General features: G+C 37.9%; 1 protein-coding gene across 1 annotated transcript in view; it reads right to left on the bottom strand.

Annotated features, from left to right (window-relative positions):
- The window catches only part of SMAD1 (SMAD family member 1), a 58,855-nt gene extending 57,208 nt beyond the window's left edge, over positions 1-1,647 (bottom strand). Inside the window, exon 1 of the mRNA XM_070757769.1 lies at positions 1,629-1,647. The gene's annotated coding sequence lies outside the window, so the exon portion shown is untranslated. The remainder of the gene's footprint in view (positions 1-1,628) is intronic.
- Between the last annotated feature and the right edge of the window lie 16,835 nt (positions 1,648-18,482).

Below are 18,482 nucleotides of genomic sequence, written 5' to 3'. Positions count from 1 at the left end.
TCCACATCCACATTCCTTGGGGCAGGTGCTGGGCCAGAGCCAACCACAACATATTATAAACCTAGTTTGACTCATTAATTACACTGTCTCATTTCTTATGAGCTCTGTCCTACTTACATCTAATTAAAAACTGCAAAGTCATATATTAAAATGCATTTCAACATATGGCAAACACCAAGTTTTTCTCTTTATAGTTATTGGGCATTTTCTGCTTTCCCTCTTTGGTGACAACTTTAAAGTCCAGTTTGTGTTATGTGTTTTCTCACATAACACAATCTAATACAATCCCTTCTAATTATATCTCATTAACAAACTAGGGTAGCTATAGATATATCTAGCAACAAAAAAAATTACTCCAACATGTTACTACTTAGGCAGAAATTACTGCTAAAGAATATGCTAGTAATATCCTGTCCAACTTCACCAGACACTTTTCTGTACAATCTGACATTAAGGACAACTGAAACAGATGGTATACAAAAGGAAGAACAGAAAACAAAGTAAACATAGAATTTTGTGATCAGACCCTCTTCCAAGTTACTCCCACCTTCTTCTTCGTCTGAGGAAACTGCACTACCTGACTCTGTCGGCAATAAAACAGGCCTATGATATGTTGAAGTTTCCCTTGCATCCACCTCCACATTCCCTGGGGCAGGGAATTTGAATACAGTATTTGAATTCAGTATGTGAAATTTATTCAGAAATGGCACATTTCATTTCTGAAACTAAAAAAGAAATTAAAATTTGAAACTAAAAAAAATATTAAAATTTGTAGAACAATGTAATTATTGGGTTTTCAAATTGCACTTACCCTCAAGTTATTTGTTGCGGCCCTATCTGGACCGGGACTCACTGCTCACAGTCACTCATGCCCTCATCACCTCGAGGCTCGACTACTGTAATGCTCTCTACATGGGGCTACCTTTAAAAAGTGTTCGGAAACTTCAGATCGTACAGAATGCAGCTGCGAGAGCAATCATGGGCTTCCCAAGGTATGCCCAAGTTACACCAACACTCCGCAGTCTGCATTGGTTGCCAATCAATTTCTGGTCACAATTCAAAGTGTTGGTTAGGACCTATAAAGCCCTTCATGGCATCGGACCAGAATATCTCCGGGACCGCCTTCTGCCGCACGAATCCCAGCGACCGGTTAGGTCCCACAGAGTTGGCCTTCTCCGGGTCCTGTCGACTAAACAATGTCGTTTGGCGGGACCCAGGAGAAGAGCCTTCTCTGTGGTGGCCCCCGACCCTCTGGAACCAGCTCCCCCCGGAGATTAGAACTGCCCCCACCCTCCTTGCCATTCGTAAAGTTCTTAAGACCCATCTCTGCCGTCAGGCATGGGGGAACTGAGACATCTCCCCCGGACCTATACAGTTTATACATGGTATGTTTGTGTGTATGTTTGCTTTTAATAATGGGGTTTTTAGTGTTTTTTAAATTATTAGATTTGTTCTTATATTGACTTTGTTATTGTTGTGAGCTGCCCCGAGTCTACGGAGAGGGGCGGCATACAAATCTAATAAATAATAAAATAATAATAATAATAATAATAATAATAATAATAATAATAATTAACATTAGACAACTATACCGTCAGTGGCTCCTCATTTGAAAGACATTTCCTTACCTAAACAGAGAAACAATATGCCCAGAAAAAGCAGTGGGAATGGGACCATCTTCTGACTTCCTGCTGGCCTCCTCCTTAATGAATTTCAAACAAAATCATATGTTTGTTGAGTGTTTTTTGTTAGCAAATAGAGGATTTTCTTTTCTTTTCGCATAAATAAGGTAGGAAATATGAATCGATGGGAAAGAAAACACAAGTTAGTGTGTGTTCTGTCGGGCTCTCTGGTAGAATCCTCCCAAAAATTCAAAGGTACAAATTTCAGACACACACACGTTTGAAAATTCAAAACAATGTTCTTTATAATGAAAATTCACTTAAACCAAGCCCTCTTTTTGTATAGCAAAGAGCACTCGTCTCCAAACAAACTGGTAATTTATACAAGTCCCTTATCAGTCCTGTGATACTTAGCTTGCAGCTGTGAGGCATTTCAAAGTCCTTCTTTCACAAAGTGAAACACACTTTGCTCTGGTTTAGTTTCAAAGCGGGGAAAAAGCAGCACGCAAAAGGTCAATGTCAGTAAAGCAGTCACGAAACACAAGGATCAGATAATCCTCCACAATGGCCAAACCCACAGGCTGCTATTTATAGCAGCCTCACTAATTACGAGTTTGCGGAGAGGGGCGGCATATAAATCCAATAAATCTAATCTAATCTAATCTACCACAGCCCCACCCAACCACAGGTGGCCTCATTTTCTTTGATAATAATCTCTCAGTTGTTGCTGCCTATGTGGCTGTATCATTAACTCTTGTTAGGAATCCAAGGAGGAGCTAGATAATTGATCTCCTTCTGAGCTGTCTGCCACACTCTCCTCCTCCCTGTCACTCATGTCTTCTTGGGCAGAGGAGCCTTCATCATCAGATTCCACAGTGGGAAAACCAGGCCTGCAGCATGTGGATGTGTCCCCCACATCCACAGTCCTTGGGGCAGGAGCTGGGCCAGAGCTAACCACAACAGGGTGTGTGCTAAATGCACAGCCCTGTGCAAGAGGAGCATTCTGCAAAAATATTAAGTCCAAGGTCAAACATTATAATATCTTCATCTCTGCTGTAAGGTGTGTGTGCAAAATTTCAGTCTATATACCATACAGAAAAATGTTAACAGGTTTTTATTTCACAGGAAACTAAGAGACTGCTTTATATTCCTCTGTCTCTACCGTCTATTGTATAACATTGCATATTCTATACAAATCTTTTGACTTGTCACTTATAAGAGTGGTTTCTCCCCCATCGCAAGATATAAATGTATCCAGCAACAGGCATATGGGAATCAGACCTCTGCCAATATAAACAGCTCGCCCACCCACGTTGACTCATTTTACTCTAACTAGGTGCCTACTCTTTGAGAGGGCTCCTTGGCTTTGTATCAAACTTGGAGGCAGTCAAACTTTAAGTAGAAGTTACAATGTGGGTTGTCTAGCTATCTATCCTGGGGCAGTGAGGTTTTGGCAGGTACTTGAAGACAGATGGTCTTGAGAGAAATCTTGTTTCCCCGTTGTTCTCCTGGAGAAAACTGCGTTCCTGATTTCATGCATCCTAACATGCTCACCTTTACACAACTTGTTAAAAATCTAGATATAGTGTGAACAAAGTAGGTAGGGAATGTGGATTCAGTTTCAAACAGCAAACCTCTTCTCACTATGGGCAAAATTCTTTGTCAGTTCAGTGATGAAGCATCTCATTATTTATTTATCTATTATTTATCTATTTATCTATTTATCTATTTATCTATTTATCTATTTATCTATTTATCTATTTATCTATTTATCTATTTATCTATTTATCTATTTATCTATTTATCTATTTATTTATCTATTTATCTATTTATCTATTTATCTAATCTATTTATCTATCTATCTATTTATCTATCTATTTATCTATCTATTTATCTATCTATTTATCTATCTATTTATCTATTTATCTATTTATCTATTTATCTATTTATCTATTTATCTATTTATCTATTTATTTATTTATTTATTTATTCATTCATTCATTCATTTATTTAATATCAAACGACCTAAGTGCTAAAGCCCACTGCAACAATATCGCCAAAAAGGCTTCCAGAATTGTTAACCTGATCCTACGTAGCTTCTGCTCCGGCAATCGCACACTACTGACTAGAGCCTACAAAACGTATGCCAGACCCATTCTCGAATACAGCTCATCTGTATGGAACCCATACCACATCTCGGACATCAACACTCTCGAAAACGTCCAAAGATATTTCACCAGAAGAGCCCTTCATTCCTCCACTCGAAACAGAATAACCCTACGAAAATAGACTAACTATCCTGGGTCTTGAAAGCTTAGAACTGCGGCGCCTAAAACACGATTTAAGTATTGCCCACAAGATCATATGCTGCAACGTCCTTCTGGTCAACGACTACTTCAGCTTCAACCGCAACAACACAAGAGCACGCAACAGATTCAAACTTAATATTAACCGCTCTAAACTTGACTGTAAAAAACATGACTTTAACAATCGAGTTGTCGAAGCGTGGAACTCATTACCAGACTCAATAGTGTCAATTCCCAACCCCCAACATTTCTCCCTTAGACTATCCACGATTGACCTCTCCAGGTTCCAAAGAGGCCAGTAAGGGACGTACATAAGTGCACTGGTGTGCCTTACGTCCCCTGTCCAATTGTCTTTCCTTATCTCATATATCATATATATTCTCTCCCTCTCATATACTTCTCTTCTTTTTTACTTACTATCTTTATATATATTACTTAATGTCTATTCTCTTCCATATGTATTGTATATTGGACAAAGAATAAATAAATAAAATAAATAAATAAATTTTGTCCAATACCCAATGAGGGTTTTAGTGGGTATACACATAGTAAAATACATAATGAAGGTTATAGAGGATATACTAATAGTAAAATATATCTAAGAAAGAAGAGAAGAGAAGATATAGGAATAAAATATATCAATGAAAAAATAGAAGAAGAGATATAGGAATAGAAGAAAGGTATAGGAGATATAGGAGAGCAATAGGACAGGGGACGGAAGGCACTCTAGTGCACTTGTACTCGGCCCTTACTGACCTCTTAGGAATCTGGATATCAAAGGAAATCAAAGACTTGAAAGTTTGAGCACATGTAGGCCCAGTATACACTGACTTTGTGCGTGAATGTTATTTGTAGCATTTCTAACATCTGTTGAATAAATAGGTTACTCATACCTGTAGTAAGCTACCTGGAGACAGAAAGTCACATCATAGAATTATACAGAACACGAATAGTCTCTAAATCCTCATTAAATTCAATCACAACACCTATTGATCAGAATAATCTACAGGAGGAATACAAGTCAAGTTTGTTGCTTGTATTTATATACAAGAAGTCTGTAGTTGAGTAGCAGAGCAAGTCTAGTTGGTAGCTAGATGGGAAATACTGAAAGGTAGGCATGAATAGTGCAGGAAATGAGGGTGACCGTGATTCACTTTCTGAACTCATTATGCTGGATTGACTTTAGGCATTATTTCAGTCCTGAAATTAATAGGCCTATCCAACATGCAGAATTTAGGCCAGTGTGTTACAGCTGTACAGTGATACCTTGTCTTACAAACTTAATTGGTTCCGGGACAAGGTTCTTAAGGTGAAAAGTTTGTAAGATGAAACAATGTTTCCCATAGAAATCAATGGAAAAGCGATTAATGCGTGCAAGCCCAAAATTCACCCCTTTTGCCAACCGAAGCGCCCATTTTTGCGCTGCTGGGATTGCCCTGAGGCTCCCCTCCATGGGAAACCCCACCTCCAGACCTCTGTGTTTTTGCAATGCTGCGATTTCACTGAGGCTCCCCTCGCTGGGAAACCCCACCTCTAGACTTCCGTTGCCAGCGAAGCACCCGTTTTTGCGCTGCTGGGATTCCCCTGCTGGGATTCCCCTGCAGCATCACAAAAACATGGAAGTCCAGAAGTGGGGTTTCCCATGGAGGGGAGCCTCAGGGAAATCCCAGCAGCGCAAAAATGGGTGCTTCGCTGGCAACGGAAGTCCAGAGGCGGAGCATCCCAGTGGCGGCGGTGGGTTTGTAAGGTGAAAATAGTTTGTAAGAAGAGGCAAAAAAATCTTAAACCCCGGGTTTGTATCTCGAAAAGTTTGTATGATGAGGCGTTTGTAAGACGAGGAATCACTGTATTTGATTGTGTAAATCGTATGAATCAATGAATATGAATGAATTCCTGCATGACAAATAAGAGCCCAATTTTTTTTTCAACTCATAAAAAGTGTTGGGCGAACCCATCGAAGTTCGGATTTGGCGGGTTCGGCCGAACTTGGCGGCGGAGTTTGGGTAAGTTTGCTAAACCCCAACCCCAACACCTCTGGCCCTGCCCTCCCTTCTTCCGCCAAAGCAGCCCGCGACTGCCTGTCTCCGTTTATTTCTTACGGAAAAGGTAAGTTTGGCGCCACCCATGAAGGGCTTTAAAAGGACGGAGGAAATCCAGACCATTGGACCACAAAGAGGGAGGGAAGGCGTGGATTTCCCACAGACGGGGGTGGGGGGTGGGTTTCCAGCTAGTGGCTTTCAAAGGGGTGTGGGTGTGAGTGAGAGAGTGTTGTGTAAATATGTGTGTGAAAGTGTGTGTGTGTGTGTGAGAGAGAGAGAGAGAAAGAAAGTTGTGTGAGAGAGAGGGTGCATGTGTGGTTGTGTGTAGGTGTGGGGTGTGTTTGTGGGAGAGAGACCACGCAGGGAAGGAAGGCTGGCAGACAACGGGTGTTGTCCTCCCCCCTCTTTTTTCACCTGCTGCGTGCCTTCCTCCATCGCTCCTTGCTGGAGAACGGGGGAGGAGAAAGGCAGGCAGGACCCGAAGCCAGAGCCACGCCTGAAAGTTCTGCACGGACCTGAACTATGCAAGTTCGGTTCGCCCAACACTACTCATAAACACCAACTGACTTTGAAATGAAAAGAGAAGTATTGAGAAGAAGTAGGAATTTGTACAATAAGGGCCTCCCAGTGGTCTTGAATAAGTCATGATTTTACGTTAACATAATTAGTATAATTTTTACATAATACAACACCACTGTGAAGGAACTCTGGAAATCTTATGTATCAATCTGAAAAAAAAGTATAGGAATTTGTAACAATTCATTTTGAGAATGCATACATTTGACTGCCTAAAATGAACCTTAACCAGTACTCTCCAGAATATTGGACCAACTCCTATAAATCCCACTTACTGGGACATTATGGAAACTGACATCTAACTGATTGGAGGATCTTAAATTGAAGAAGGTTTCTATATACAGAAACTATGATTTTCTTTAAAAATGACTACTTCCATCCATAGAGCTGTCATCTGAAATCAATTCTCCAAGCACCCTTATCCTTTGCTTCAGAGAGCCAAATAATTAAATAGTACTTGTAAATGATTGTGTTAAATGTTTGCCATATTTGCTATTCAATTTCATTAGTAAATTATTACTTTATTTATTTATTTTTATTTATTTATTCATTTGTCCAATACACAATACATATGGTAGAGAATAGACATGAAGTAATATATATAAAGATAATACCGGTATGTAAAAATAGAGGAGAAGATATATGAAAGGAAGAAAATATATATGATATACGAGATAAAGGAAAGACAATTGGACAGGGGACGAAAGGCACACTAGTGCACTTATGTACGCCCCTTACTGACCTCTTAGGAACCTGGAGAGGTCAATCGTGGAGAGTCTAAGGGAGAAATGTTGGGGGTTAGGGGTTGACACTATTGAGTCAGGTAATGAGTTCCACGCTTCGACAACTCGATTGTTAAAGTCATATTTTTTACAGTCAAGTTTGGAGCGGTTAATATTAAATTTGAATCTGTTGTGTGCTCTTGTGTTGTTGTGGTTGAAGCTGAAGTAGTCATTGACCGGTAGGACGTTGCAGCATATGATCTTGTGGGCAATACTTAAATCGTGTTTTAGGCGCCGTAGTTCTAAGCTTTCTAGACCCAGGATTGTTAGTCTATTTTCGTAGGGTATTCTGTTTCAAGGGGAGGAGTGAAGGGCTCTTCTGGTGAAATATCTTTGGACGTTTTCAAGGGCGTTGATGTCCGAGATGTGGTATGGGTTCCAGACAGATGAGCTGTATTCAAGGATGGGTCTGCCAAAAGTTTTGTAGGCTCTTGTGAGTAGTGTGAGATTGCCAGAGCAGAAGCTATGTAGGATCAGGTTAACAACTCTAGAAGCCTTTTTGGGGATATTGTTGCAGTGTAAATAAATAGTAAATAAATATCAGCATGGGTTACTTCGATTTTACTGAGTTGTATGGTTTTTTAATGATATGGGCTTTAGATGTTTTTTAAATGTTGGATTTGCTGTTGTGAGCCGCTCCGAGTCTTCGGAGATGGGTGGCATACAAATCTAAATTATTATTATTATTATTATTATTATTATTATTATTATTAATAATTTAGTTTTAGGTTGTTTCCCAAGTTACACAAAAGTTCTTAACTGCTTCATTAGCATACTACTAAATGCTACATCTTGCAAATAGTGGGATTTTAAAGCATCATTGCAGAGTTTACATCCTTTAGAGCAGGGAATTTAGATGCTAGGTATTTATCATAATAATCTGGGTTCTCTCATTTTGAAATTCATAGAGAGAGAAATGCACCATATACTGGAAGCTGAGCGACGAGATAAAGCAGGCAGGTTATTATTTGAATTTTTACTTTCTAATTTTTGACCTTCCTGTTGTGCTTTTCTTAGAAGAGCAAATTTAGTCATGAGCATCCAAGTTCTTATTTTTTTTCTGTTAGCAGAAGTAGTACTGAGTTGAGTGTTACAATCAAATCAAAGATAGGTCAATTGGTTTCCTAGCAGCCGTGCTACCATTTATAACAGAAATTTATCTTTTACTAACATAGCTCTTATGTCTTAATGATAGCAAAGGGCTCTTATCAAAAGAAAAACCACTGACATTTTCTCTTTGTTAAACTCCTAAGGCCAATTGCTATTCGTCCTCTCAGTTTTGCCTGTGTATTGTTATTGTATTAGGCCTGTATCAGCAAACTCAATACGGATGAATGCAACCATTCATAAGTGGAAATGCAAGAGCTGCCATGGAAAATCTTCTATAGGATCTTCTGTCCTAACCGCACATACGAACTGAATAAACAATCTCTCACTGCCAACCCACATTCTGTAAAGGACCTTGGAATACTAATATTGAATGACCTAAGTGCTAAAGCCCACTGCAACAATATCGCCAAAAAAGCCTCTAGAGTTCTCAACCTGATCCTACGCAGCTTCTGCTCAGGCAACCTCACCCTACTCACAAGAGCCTACAAAACTTTTGCCAGACCCATCCTAGACTACTGCTCATCTGTCTGAAACCCATACCACATCTCAGACGTCAACACCCTTGAAAATGTCCAAAGATATTTCACCAGAAGAGCCCTTCACTCCTCCACTCGAAACAGAATATCCTACGAAAACAGACTAACAAATCTGGGCCTAGAAAGCCTAGAACTACGACGCCTAAAACACGATCTGAGCATTGCCCACAAGATCATATGCTGCAATGTCTTACCAGTCAATGACTACTTCAGCTTCAACCGCAACAACAGAAGAGCACACAACAGATTCAAACTTAATACGAACCGCGCCAAACTTGACTGTAAAAAATATGATTTCAACAATCGAGTTATCGAAGCTTGGAACACACTACCGGACTCAATTGTGTCAACCCCTAACCCCCAACACTTCTCCCTTAGACTCTCCACGATTGACCTCTCCAGGTTCCTAAGAGGCCAGTAAGGGGTGTACATAAGTGCACTGGTGTGCCTTTCGTCCCCTGTCCAATTATCTTTCCTTTTTTTCACCTATCTTATATATTCTCTTCCTTTCATATATCCTCTCCTCTAAGTTCACTTTCACCCTCTTTTATATTATCACATGTCTATTCTCTTCCTATGTATTTATGTATTGGACAAATGAATAAATAAATGAATGAATGAATGAATGAATGAATGAATGAATGAATAAATAAATAAATAAATAAATAAGGAGTTGTTATGATTTTTGCAATCCCAAAAGACAGAATTTGGGGGGGGGGGATAATCTAGCATTTGTTCACCTTACATTTTTGTTTTCAGGTAAAGGAGTCTTCTCCAACATAGTATCTCTGAGTTTCTGAATTGCAATTTCCAAATTTCTAGCCAAGGAAATGTAAGATTGGGAAAAGCCTGTGCAAATAGACTATGAACCAAATGTCTACTAACACATATGCAAGAGTTTAAAATTATTTATTTATTTACTTTATTATTTTATTTATTATTAGAGTTGAAAGGGACCTTACAGGTCATCAAGTTCAACCCCCTGCCTGAGCAGGAAATCCTACAGCACCCCAGCCAAATGACAGTTCAATCTCCTCTTGAAAATGTCCAAAGTTGGGGAGTTCACAACCTCCGCTGGCAGGCTGTTCCACTGGTTGATCGTTCTCACTGTCAGGAAATTCTTTCTTATCTCTAGGTTGAATCTTTCCTTGGTCAGTTTCCAACTGTTGTTCCTCGTCCGGCCGTCTGGTGCCCTGGAAAACAGTGTGTCCCCCTCCTCTCCATGGCAATCCCTCAAGTACCTGTATGCAGCTATCATGTCCCCCCTAGCCCTTCTTTTTACTAGACTATCCATGCCCAGTTCCAGCAACCTTTTCTCGTATGACCTGGTCTTATCATTTTAGTTGCTCTTTTCTGCACCCTCTCTAGAGTCTCTATATCTTTTTTGAAGTGTGGTGACCAGAACTGGATGCAGTACTCCAGGTGCGGTCTGACCAGGGCCATAGAGAGTGGTATTATTACCACTCTGGTCTTGGAGTGTATCCCCCTGTTCATGCAGCTTAGGATTGTGTTGGCTTTTTAAGCTGCTGCTGCACATTGCTGGTACATGTTTAGCTGGTTATCCACTAAGACTCCAAGATCCCTTTCACAGTCACTCATGGTGAGTGTGGTTTCGCCTAATTTGTATGCATGTTTTGGGTTTTTTTTGCCTAGGTGCAGGATTTTACTACATTCTACATTGAATTAAATTTCTAATAGAACTGTATCTATCCTACAAAATCTTGAACAAATCAATGATAGCTCCTTCAGTTTAAACAACTTGATTATTTATTTATTGATTTATAGATTGATTGATTGATTGATTGATTGATTGATTGATTGTTTGTTTTTAAAATTATGACAGAGAAACAAAGTGAAAAATAAAACCCCCAAATAAAAATACATACATTGTTAAAGAAATGGGAAAATGCGCGTGGAGAGAGGGGGGGGCGAGGGATCTGTCCTTTATTATTCCATTCATTTCCCAACATCTCTATAGCATACTGATATATTGATAACTATCTAGAGAATCTAATAGTAGGTTTTTAATTTCAAATTATTTAACAACTTGATCTATGATTCTAGTGGCTGAGGAGCTGAAAGTGTTGCTTGTCTAAACCAGGGGTCCTCAAACTTGGCAACTTTAAGACTTGTGGACTTCAACTCCCAGAATTCTCCAGCCAGCTATGCTATGTCTCTTAACATAGAACATTTAAAAAACACATCTTCATTAACTGTCAATCGATCCAAGGTCACTATTCTGACTTCCATCCAACTTTTAACATAGGAAAAAAGAGTCAATCTTTTTAGACATTCCATTCTATAATTTTCTAACTGATGTAATTGTTTCCAGAGATATTAAGTTTTGGTCCATCTAAATCTTAATACTATCCATCCAACCAAATGTGCCATATGTGTATATTCCAAAACCAGAAAATTAACATCAATTTCTGGCTTAATAGTTGACAAGGGATGAACATGATAACATAGCTCCAAATTTGGAAAACCTAATCCTCCCTAACTGAATTTTTAATATTCTCAGGATCAAAGAACTCCATATTTTTTTCCTAAATAAAGAATTTATTTTTTGAAAATATTTTCCAGTTAAATAAATGTATATGTTTGGTTTAATGACTCTCATCTATTGATATCTAAAGAAACATCTCTCTATATATTTTTAATTTGTATTACCTGCTAGTGACCAAGTTATATGGTCATTCAAACCCCCAAATGGGTCCCGACCCACAGATTGAGAACCATTGGTCTAAGTGTTATTGCTACCATGTTTTCCCTGAAATCAGACCCTGTCTTATATTTTTTTTGAACCCTGAAATAAGTGCTTGGCTATGCACTCAAAAGCCCAATTGGGCTTATTATCAGGGGATGTCTTATTTTGGAGGAAACAGGGTATTTTTATAGTATGAGCTTTTATGGAAATTCTTGTACTGTACTTGCCACATGAAATTTTGCAGGTATGGTATGGAATTGTTGTTGAACAGAAAATCAATCTGTAGCTTTTTTATTATTCATTATTTATTTATTATTTAGATTTGTATGCCGCCCCTCTCCGCAGACTCGACTGGCAGACTTTTTAACTTCATAGAACAAGTTCATGGTTCTTTGGCCTGTGATCTAGATAGAAATGCTTTTTCCTGATCTCCCTGCAATCCTAGGAGAAATTAAAATCTGCAGTTGGCCCCTTTCTAATAGCAACCAGCTGCTTGAAACTGAAGCACTAGGAACAAACCAAGTGAATTAAGAGAAATTGATCCTGCTGTTTTGTAACTACTCTGAAATTGAAGGTAAAGATTGTATATAAAAGAAGGTGACTCAGACTCCTGAAAAATTACTGACTTTTTCTCTCTTATAGGTATTTATTTATTTTTATTTATTTATTTATTTATTTAGTCCAATACACAATACATATAGAAGAGAATAGACATGAAGTAATATATATAAAGAAAATGTATATAAAAATAGAGGAGAAGATATATGAAAGGAAGGAAATATATATGATATATGAGATAAAGGAAAGACAATTGGACAGGGGACGAAAGGCACACTAGTGCACTTATGCACGGCCCTTACTGACCTCTTAGGAACCATAGTTCTCTATTTTAATGAGAAAATAAATAAGTGATTACTGAGGTGTAACCTTAATATAGATTTTTGGAAGGCGGGAACTATAACTGAAAGGAATCCCACCTTCATTTTTTTTATTTGCGCACTATGATGCTCATGCTTTCAAATCAAGATTTTGGCATGAGAAACAGAGAATCACATAAAACATTAAGAATGTGGTTCTATTATAATCATGTTAAACATGCTGCTCTTTTCCCTTCAAACATTCACCACACATATATTTCATCAGAAGAGCCCTTCACTCCTCCACTCGAAACAGAATAACCTACAAAAATAGACTAACAATCCTGGGTCCAGAAAGCTTAGAACTACGCCGCCTAAAACACGATTTAAGTATTGCCCACAAGATCATATGCTGCAACTTCCTGCCTGTCAATGACTACTTCAGCTTCAACCGCAACAACACAAGAGCACGCAACAGATTCAAACTTAATATTAACCACTCCAAACTTGACTGTAAAATATATGACTTTAGCAATCGAGTTGTCGAAGTGTGGAACTCATTACCGGACTCAGTAGTGTCAACTCCTAACCCCCAACATTTCTCCCTTAGACTATCCACGATTGACCTCTCCAGGATCCTAAGAGGTCAGTAAGGGACATACATAAGTGCACTAGTGTGCCATTCGTCCCCTGTCCAATTGTCTCTCCTTTATCTCATATATCTTTTCTTCCCTTCATATATCTTCTCCTCTATTTTTATATCTTTTCTTCTATCCTTTTCTTTATATATATATTACTACATGTCTATTCTCTTCAATATGTATTGTGTATTGGACAAAATAAATAAATAAATGTAAAAAGAACTAGAACAATAAAATAGAACCAAGAAGAATGGGGCAGAAGAGAAGCATGAGATTTCTCTAAAACTAAAAGAGCAGGCCATAGAAGAGACAAATAATAAAATCAATAATTGAAATCTTCCGGTGCTGGAAATATCACCCTCTTCTTATTAATACTGTTGTAATATGTTTATAATGAATTCTTAATCTTTATTGTTATTACAGCTCAGTATTGTTAATACATCATTTGTATTTGGTTTATCTATTAGGAAATTATCCTGCACAAACCCTGCTGCTATGAATAGAAGCCATGCAAAAGTAGTAACATGCAAATGTTTAAATTAAGCTTCCTGTTGGAGTGTGTCTCTTTTATTGTATTTTTTAACCAAAGGGAGGAAGCATCAGTTTATGCTGACTGTAGTCATTTAAGCCTCTGCAGCTGTGAAGTTCCTAGGGAGTTCTCCAACTCCCTGTGTTTTTCCACATCTGCATGCAAAATCAGAGATAAAAGGATAAATTGGAGTGCCTTGAGGCATTTGGTAGGTTTGAGATACTCCTCCAAATACTGGAAGATCTATTAAACAAATGCAAATATGTGCCATTATCACAGCCTTATCCAGCAAAGACTTTTGTGTTCTTCTCCATGTGTACATGATGGAGAATTTGCTGAGATATTCTATTATGGAAAAGCAGGGTTACAATAATGCAGTGTTTCCCAACCTTGGCAACTTGAAGGTATCTGGACTTCAACTCCCAGAATTCCCCAGTCATCATTCGCTGGCTGGGGAATTCTGGGACCAACGCTCTTCATTCTCTACATCAATGACCTTTGCGATTACATCACAAGCAACTGTGTCCTCTTTGCCGATGATGTAAAACTCTTCAATGCCACCGATAACACAACTACTCTCCAAAAGGACCTTGACGCTGTTTCTGAGTGGTCTAACACATGGCAACTCCAAATCTCAACTAGCAAATGCTCTGTCCTACACATTGGGAAGAAGAATCTGAACTCCAAATACGAACTGAATAATCAAATTATCACAGATAATCCCCACTCGGTTAAAGACCTCGGTATACTAATAACAAAAGATTTAAGTGCCAAAGCCCACTGCAACAATATAGCCAAGAAGGCTTCAAGAGTTGTAAACCTAATCCTACATAGCTTCTGCTCTGGCAATCTCACACTATTTACCAGAGCTTACAAAACTTTTGCCAGACCCATCCTCGAATACAGCTCATCTGTTTGGAACCCATATCACATCTCAGACATTAACACCCTTGAAAATGTCCAAAGATACTTCACCAGAAGAGCCCTTCACTCCTCCACTCGAAATAGAATACCCTATGAGACTAGACTTTCAATCCTGGGTCTAGAAAGCTTAGAACTACGATGCCTTAAACATGATCTAAGTATTGCCCACAAGATCATATGCTGCAACATCCTGCCTGTCAACAACTACTTCAGCTTCAACCGCAATAACACAAGAGCACGCAACAGGTTCAAACTTAATATCAACCGCTCCAAAATTGACTGTAAAAAATATGACTTTAGCAATCGAGTTGTCGAAGCGTGGAACTCATTCCCAGACTCCGTGGTGTCAACCCCCAACCCCCAACATTTTTCCCTTAGACTTTCCACGGTTGACCTCTCCAGATTCCTTAGAGGTCAGTAAGGGGCGAGCATAAGTGCACTAGTGTGCCTTCCATCCCCTGTCCAATTGTCTCTCCTATATTTTATATATATTTTCTCCCATCCATATATCCTTCCTCTACTCTTCATTGATGTATTCTATTCTCATATCTCTTCTTCTATCCCTTCCCTGATATTTACTACTACACGTTTTTATTCTCCTTAACTTTCAATTTGTATTGGACAAAATAAATAAATAAAAGCTTTTTCAGCTCTGACTGGATCATGGTGAATGGAAGGGTTTATATTACTTGCAGACAGCTGGTCATTTGCATTCAGTCCAGTTGCCTCTTGAAACAGCACTTTTCGGACATTTGGAATACTGTATTTGTTTATATATCATGTCAAAGTCAAGGGCTAGTAGAATGGATTCCAAGATGCTATTCAAATTTCATATTTTGTGAGAACGTTTACGGTTTATCTTTGTTTTTTTAAGTAAGTTTAGCAACAACTAAAGGTAATCAATAATAATAACATAAAATAATGTAAAACATAAAAGGGTTTACTTCTGATTAATATTGATAAGATTACATTTCTAGATTACAAATATCAGGCCATTCCCCATTCATTCATATTTTGTACCATGAACTAAATATTCCTATATTGTAATGTAGTTCTATTGGAGGACTAGACTAATGTGCTAGACTACAACCTTTATAAATTCTATTATTCTTAAAATAATACAAAATAATTAATATGTTTGTGAGTGACATAGGGGAAGGTTTGGTAGGGAAGGTTTGCCTATTTGCCGATGACTCTAAAGTGTGCAATAGGGTTGATATTCCTGGAGGCGTCTGTAATATGGTAAATGATTTAGCTTTACTAGATAAATGGTCAAAGCAATGGAAACTGCAGTTTAATGTTTCCAAATGTAAAATAATGCACTTGGGGAAAAAGGAATCCTCAGTCAGAGTATTGTATTGGCAGTTCTGTGTTAGCAAAAAATTCAGAAGAGAAGGATTTAGGGGTAGTGATTTTTAACAGTCTCAAAATGGGTGAGCAGTGTGGTTGGGCGGTAGGAAAAGCAAGTAGGATGCTTAGCTGCATAGCTAGAGGTATAACAAGCAGGAAGAGGGAGATTGTGATCCCGCTATATAGAGCGCTGGTGAGACTACATTTGGCATACTGTGTTCAGTTCTGGAGACCTCACCTACATAAAGATATTGACAAAATTGAACAGGTCCAAAGATGGGCTACAAGAATGGTGGAAGGTCTTAAGCATAAAACGTATCAGGAAAGACTTAATGAACTCAATCTGTATAGTCTGTAGGACAGAAGGAAAAGGGGGAACATGATCGAAACATTTAAATATGTCAAAGAGTTCAATAAGGTTCAGGAGGGAAGTGTTTTTAATAGGAAAGTGAACATAAGAACAAGGGAGACACAATCTGAAGTTAGTTGGGGGAAAGATCAAAAGCAACATGAGAAAATATTATTTTACTGAAAGAGTAGTAGATCCTTGGAACAAACTTCCAGCAAACGTGGTTGGTAAATCCACAGTAACTGAATTTAAACATGCCTGGGATAAACATATATCCATCCTAAGATAAAATACAAAAAATAGTATAAGGGCAGACTCGATGGATCATGAGGTTATTTTCTGCCGTCAGTCTTCTATGTTTCTAATCTTTCAATATTATAAATTTTCTCCAAATCATTGATCTTGATTGTATTATTTCTCTAGCAGTCCAGTCCAGCCTTTTCCACATTTAGTCTGAACTACCAGTAAATGTGTTTTTGGTGAAATATTCAGTGTTAAGTAATTGCCAATAATGCAGTAGTGAGGATTATTCTGTTCTGTGAAGCAGGAATGAATATCCTTGTTTGGGATATCACAAAATGACATGTGGGTGTGACTGGTAGCAAAATGGTGCTCCTTAATTTATGACCATAATTGGGATCAGAACTCCAATCATAAATTATTGTGGTCATAAGTTGAGGCACCGCAAGATCAGACTCAACTTTTTTTTTTACTATTTTTATGGCAGTCCTTAAGTGAATCCCAATGTCATAAGTCTCAGTCCACCATCGCAAATGGGCTTTTTTTTGCCATTAAGCAACCAATTGTAAGTTGAGGACTACCTGTATTCACACCAGCAGTGACAAAATCTCAATTTGCTGTCTGGAAATTCTGAGCATTATAATCCAAAACATCTGGAGGGCATCAGCTTGGGAAAGACTGGATTAAACTAACAAGGAAGTGTAATTCCCCTGAATTAGGTGATTTAATTAGGGTGAAGCTTTAATTCAGAGGACAACTTGGAGGAAAATAAAGAGGTTAGCTGGGGAACCAAATACACTTCTTTTAAAGGATTTTTTTTTAAAAAAATATTAATTTTAGGCTACCTTCCCCCTCCCAAACAAAAAATTCACGCAACCAAATTAAAACCTTTTGGGTTGGGTTTACACTTAAAACTAGGATACTGGCTAAGTCACAACTGGCTAGTTAAACTTCAAATAAAGTTTACAAACAACAGTGCCTGGATTAATAAAACATTGTAAACTGAAAACAAAGAAGTCACTCTATGGATTAGTATGATATGTGTATCTGCAGAGTGAAAGGAAGGCACATTTGAGGAACTTGGGAAGTGGGACAATAAAGAAGACAACAAGCTATAGAACGGGATTTTAATCTTGGTTTACATGAAAGCTGAAGACATTGATCTGTTCTTGATTCAAATGCTGTAAGTCTTTTATGTCCATTCCTAATAGACATGTACTATAGTTTACAGATAAGATTTACCTTGGCTGATATAATATTCCTTTTTCCATCTATAGCTCTTCTAGGTCACATTTTAAAATCCAGTTTAAGTAGCTGCTTTCTTCAATTTTTAGCTTTCAGTGTTAATATTCTATTTTTAAAAAAATCTGTTCCATAAATCTGTTCTTTAGACAGAATTTCCAAAATCAATACATGATCACTCCATTTGTTCTGGCACATTGACGCTAAATTATATTGAATGGGAACCTGGCTGGAATATTTGGAACTCTTAATATCCTATATTGTCAAGGCAAGATCAGTTCAGGTTCTGGACTGTTTGGAATTAAATTACAAAGCATTTAGAAGCCAGAATATACAGCAAGCCTTCCATGATTTTTTGTACAAGTATCAAGAATTGTGTTAATTGCTGACTTTATTGCTTCTTGTTAATTGCTTATTTTCCCTGTGCAAGGGGCCTTCATAAGTGTTTCTCATTCTAATATCAAATGCATATTTTATAATACAATCATTAAATATGAAAATACTAATATTAATATTAATAATAATAATAATAATAATAATAATAATAATTTATTAGATTTGTATGCCGCCCCTCTCCGCAGACTCAGGGCAGCTCACAACAATAATAATAACAATGTGACAATGTAATAAATCTAATATTTAAAAGAAAGCATCTAAAAACCTATCATTTAA

This window comes from Erythrolamprus reginae, chromosome 7 (genome assembly GCF_031021105.1).
Source record: "Erythrolamprus reginae isolate rEryReg1 chromosome 7, rEryReg1.hap1, whole genome shotgun sequence".
NCBI lineage: Eukaryota > Metazoa > Chordata > Lepidosauria > Squamata > Dipsadidae > Erythrolamprus > Erythrolamprus reginae.
Note: the sequence above shows the minus strand (reverse complement) of the source record. Positions and strands in the feature narration are given on the sequence as shown.